At 41.3% G+C, this 5,644-nt stretch overlaps 1 pseudogene; it reads right to left on the reverse strand.

Annotated features, from left to right (window-relative positions):
* Nucleotides 1-1,379: 1,379 nt before the first annotated feature.
* On the reverse strand, nucleotides 1,380-2,123 carry LOC105817789 (annotated as a pseudogene).
* Nucleotides 2,124-5,644: the final 3,521 nt, after the last annotated feature.

Raw genomic sequence — 5,644 nt, forward strand, 5'->3', positions numbered from 1 at the left:
GATTGCTTTAGATCAATTTACTTCCACGGCATTTATTTTGGGGCTCTAGATAATATTTTGTAATCTACACTACATTATAATATGTGTTTAAGTCAATTTTCCCAAGCAAGATACCCATTTATAATACAGTAAGCATTCACTTATTGTATCCAATATAATATTATCACAAGTGGCTATGACTTTATCTGGACCAAGAGAAAAAAGTTTTTCAGCTACAAATATATGGCAGATTGTATTTTGCTAAAATGAATAGAATCTTGTCCCATCCCTATTAAGAGATAAAATATATTTTCCCTCCCCTTGAACCTGGGGAATGGGGAAAGGGGTTTTGTGTCTTTCTCCATCAATAGAAATAAGTGAAAGTGATGCCGTATGCACTTCCAAAGCTAGGTCATAAAAGGAGATATAGATTCCTTGTGGCTCTCTTGCCCTTAGAACTCAAGTCTTGGGAATCCTAAATTGACATGTACGAAGTCTAGCTATCCTGAAGCTACCATGCTAGAGAGACCTTGTGGAGAGAGGCCACATAGGGATAGAAAACCCAAAGGAACTTCATCTGTTCCAGCCCTTAGCTGTTCGGTTTTTTTTTTTTTCTTGAGAACAAATGATTTTATTAGGGAACTGCAGGAAAACTGCAATCTGGGTTATACAAGCTATGGCAGCGTATAGCTTGACACAGGCATGTCCAAGGAGGTTGAGGGGAAGGGGAGTCTTTTAAAGACATAGAGAAGAAGTTTGCTTAAGTTGTTTCAAAACTAAAGGTTACAAAGACCAAAGGTTACAGGAGTTTGCTGCAGGAGTTGGTGGGAGTTTATCAGCTACAGCTAGGCGAGTGACCTCTTGCAGGTAGCTTATCTAACTTGATTCCAGTGAGGTAACCTGATAGTGCTCTAGTGCAGGGATGTCTTATCATAAATTCTGCTCACAAACATGTTTGTGCGAGGGCTTCTTTGTCAAGCCCTCCCTGACTCCATCTTGCTACTGGCAACTTTCACAAGATAAATAAGGAAAGAGATAGAAGGTTAGTAAGATCTTAAGAAAGGTAGTCACAGCATGATAACTTCAGGAGGAAAGTCATTTCTTCCTTCAGTCTACAAATGTATATAATAATTACACAACCACAAAAGGCAGAAATCTAGATAGATTCTATCCCAATTCTGATTTTGTAGGATTGTTTGCTGGACTAGAATTTACAGCCTTAACATCAACAATATTTACACTTTGTTTATTTTAAGCTATCAGATGACGAGTCTTTTGAGGAAAACTCAGGCGTGGGAATTCTTTACCGCTTGTGGAGGGATGATTGTTTTTTTTTCCAATTTGAAAGCAGTCACTGTTTATTAACCGACCAGATTGCAAAAATAATCATGGTAGAGACCTTAGTTCATTCTTCTACTAAGCCTGTTGATGTGATCTTCCCTGTGGCCAGCATCTCCTTCTACACAATGGGTTGTCTTTTTCTTCATTCCACCCCGTGGAGATGCTAACTCGAAGGGCCACAGGAAGTTATTTGCTTCTTTGAGATGTTTCCCAACAGTATAGATCTCACAAATCAGATCCTCCATGCATATGGTGCCGTATTTACCCAGAGATCGAGCAGTCAAAGCGCTGTCTGTCAACGCAGTTTGCTTCCTTCTGATCTTGCCATAACCATGCTTGTCAATTAGTTCATTTACTGACTTCAGGTTTGGGTACCCCTATGCAATATATGGTTCTACAGTCTTCCACAGGCTAACTGAAGCCTTGTTGAGCTTAACAAAGGTTCCATTGAAGATCTGGCGAAGGCGAAGAAGCCGCAGCACCTTTCGGACCTCTGGGCTCACACCGATGACTGCTTTGATCCTGATGACAAACGCCAACTTGGGTTCTGCAGGTGCATAGAAGTTGCCGGCTTTTCTTGCCATCCTAGCCATTGGAATCTCAGTTCTATACATCTGCCTGTATTCCTGATGATAGTGCTTAGCTTTTCCATAGATAAGCTTCTGCCTTGCCTTTCGAAGCAGCTTTTGGGCAAACTTCTTTCTCAGGCGTTTGATCTTCAGCTCTGCAAAATCCTTTCACTTTTTCTTAAGGGTTTCTGGCACAGCAGAAACCTTCTTTTTCTTCTCTTGGACACCCTCCATGGTGCCAGCTGGAAAAGAGCTGATTCTTTGTCAGATTTATCCATGTATCAATGGTGGTAGGTCCCTCCCTCCATACTGCTCCCAGAGTTCTCTTTTAAAACCAGCAGGTCATTCACTGAAGGTGACTCCTCTGTCTCCAAGCTCTCCAGATTTCCACTTCGGGCAAGGTGTTTCTCCTCTTCTCTGCCTGGCCAGGGTCACACTGCAGGCCACAGGCCAACTCCTCAGAATACCAGGAGCTCACATCTGGATGCAAGAAAGACCCTTCCAGGAGGGCAAGGCCAGAAAATGATACTAGGGCCCAACACAGGGCTACGTAGAGGAGGTGCCCACTTTTTGTTGAAGTCACTCATTCAACAAGTATTTATTGAGCACCTACTATGTGCCAGGCTCTGTGCTAGGCTTCAGGCATGTAGGGGACTTCAAACCAGGAAGGGTCCTGCCCTCGGGGAGCCCGCGGTTCATTGGGATGGGGTGAGGGGTGGGGCAGACCTTCCCCTCTTCCCTGGGGAATGCACGGGGTGGCTTCAGCTAAGAGCCACAAGGACCCTCCGCATGTGGGTAGTGGGGTGGAGAGAGAGGGTCAGGGCAAGCACCCGAACAGCAAAGAGCTGGCCTTGAGCCCGCTGGGGATAGTGTTGCTGAGGGAACTGCAGGCTTGGAGGTGGGACCGCGCCGGGCAGCGGCAGGAACAGGCCAGGCTGGGTCGCTCCTACAGGCCTCGGGGTGCCCCGGGGAAGGTTCTGGATTTTATTTCGATCCCAACAAGGGGCGTGCCATATTGTTCTCTTTATGGTGGTGAACGAGGCACAGAAATGGCCAGCGTCTCGCCCGCCGCCTCCCTGCGGCCGGAGCCCAGCGCTGCCTGCCGGGCCGCTCTCGGCACCGCGTGCTGGGAGCCCGTCCCCCTCCCCAGCCGCTGTTCGATTTTTCTAAGCCCAGGCACTAGATATGTAAGAGGATAAGCCTTCAGGTGATTCCAGCTCCCAGCCTTTGTGCTGCCCCATTCAAGCCCTGCCTACACTGCAGATCTGTGAGCAAACTAAATGTTTTCAGCCACTGTGTGTCAGAGTGGTTGATTATACACCAGTTGATAACTGGAAAAACCTACTGAACTTCAGATACATTAATTTATTGTTTGTATCTCAAAGACAAAGCCACAAGACCACTTTGGAAAACCAGTGAGCCCCATGAGATACATAGATTCTGAAAGAAGGCCTCTCAGACCATTATGTGGGAAACTCATAGGGAAATGAAGAGGAAGGAACTGGCGTATGCTGTCATGCAAACCATTTCTCACTACTTTCCACCCAGATTATATCCTAAATGTTTGGAATACTATGTGAAAATGTTTATTTCAGTCTATATTTGTAAACCACAAAGTTAGGTACAAACTGAGCATAACTGTACTAAACATCAAAACAGGGATATGTTAGTAGGCACTGAGTCAGTCAGGTAAGGGACTCGAACTTCACTTGCAGCTCAGGATTGTTAAGGACACATCAAAGAGAGAAATAAGTCAAAAGAGATACATAAGGGTAAATCTTGGAAAATAAAGCTACTAAGACTTGTAAAGATTTTGAAGCTTGTTCACAGAAGGTGGAGCCAGCCAAAGAAATTTGAGATGGAATGGCCATATAAATTCAAGGAAAAGCACTATTTTGTGATGTTGTGGAAGCTGGTAGATGTGAGCAACTTAGTACTGCTTTGATGTTGAGGTAATAGAAGGGTCCATTGGATTTTGTCAACTTGATCTTTACAAGAGCAATTTCAGTAGAGTGCTGGGGCTATAAACCAGAATAGAATTAATGGCACAAAATTGGGGAATGTAATTTGACCAATCTAACAAAGAAATCCCTTTGATTTCTGGGGTAGTTAGATTGAAAATCTAGATATATCTTTCTTTACTGTGATGTGTCCTTTTCTATGCACCTCTGCATCAGATTTGGAAATGAATAAAGAGAGGAAATTAAAAATAGTGAGAGAGAAACAAAGAAGTAAAAGAGAAAAGGAAAGGTATTGCTAATAATTTACACATTCTCATAACCTGAGCAGATGAAAAGCCCCTCTCCCTAAAATAGAAGCACTACTCCTTACTTTCTCTCCGCTCAAGCACTAAATACTCCATACTGCAGTTCTGCATTTATCAGCAGAGCATTTACTTAATCTTCTTAAGCAAATTTAGCTGGGTGATCTCTTTTGAAGTTCACTTTAGTCCTTTCAATATTCAAGAAAAAAAAGGTTTTTTAAAGACTGGCTATCCGTATTAGAATGTATATACACTTCCTAAAAATCACAGAATGCCATTGTATAGCTAATGGCATCATCTATGATTGCAGAATGGCAATTGCATCATGTGAATATTTTAAAGTAAGGCATTCTGCTAGCCCATGCCAAGATATATAAATCGTTTTTATACAAAATGTTGAATGGATTCAAGCTTGATAGATTTAGGTTTATGTTTCTGACGGATTATTCAACCTAACCCTATTTAATCTAGCTCCTGTGTAGTGTTTGAATGTGATCACATGCAGTGATTTCTAGAATATACCATATACCTCTTCCTAGCCCCACTCCCACTGTCCCTTATACCTAAATGCCAACTCCACAGAGTTCCAAATCCTTAGCACGGTGTACAAGAGTCCCGAGGACCGCTCCAGTTTTATGTCCTGTCACTGCACATTTTATACTTTCCAGTGCTTGCAGTGCCTTGTTTGTACCCCCGGTAGTAAAGTGCAGATTTCTTTTTTGCAACATGTGTCACAGAGCCTCACTCTTTAAAAATGCTCCACAAAAAAAACCCAAAAAACGTTATGTAGTTTTAAAAAAGAAATATTACTTATATCTTCTTCCTGAAAATTCATACTGCATATCAACAAAGTTTCCAAAAAGCTTAAATTAACACTACCCACAATTTTTAGACTAGGAATGTTTCAAAATACTTCTTAACTCTGGAAAATGCTGATTTAGCAGTACCGCCGCCCCCCAAAATTAGAAAATGGTTATCTCATGCATCGATATTTAAATTGTCAAATCAAATATCACTCAGAACAAGTCTTTCCTATATTATTTTAAAAGAATAATCAGATGGAGTTATTTTGGGCAGATTACAAAAGTACACCAAGGAGATTTTTTTTAAAGTCTCTATAATATGCAAATAGGCACCCATGGCTTCAGTAAGTACAAATTCAAAAATGTGCTGTGTCTCAAGTAAATTAGACTGTAAGTGGAAATATGTGCTCTAGAAAACCATGTTAGAGGACACAGAAAAAGGGATCAAGGTGATGGGAGGACGTTGATGTTGGAGTTGGCTTTGAAGCATTTTAATAAAATTACTTCATTAAATGTGAGTAGAATAAAGAAATATTGGAAAATTATGATATTATTTATACATGAGACAAATATATCTAGGTAAATTGATGAAATCAGAAATATAAATAAATATTTGATTTTTCCCTCTATATCTCTCTAAAGTTTTATATTTAAATTGACTGAAATATTTATATATGAATATATGCATT

Source organism: Propithecus coquereli, unplaced genomic scaffold (genome assembly GCF_000956105.1).
Source record: "Propithecus coquereli isolate 6110/MARCELLA unplaced genomic scaffold, Pcoq_1.0 Scaffold424, whole genome shotgun sequence".
NCBI classification, from domain to species: Eukaryota; Metazoa; Chordata; class Mammalia; order Primates; family Indriidae; genus Propithecus; species Propithecus coquereli.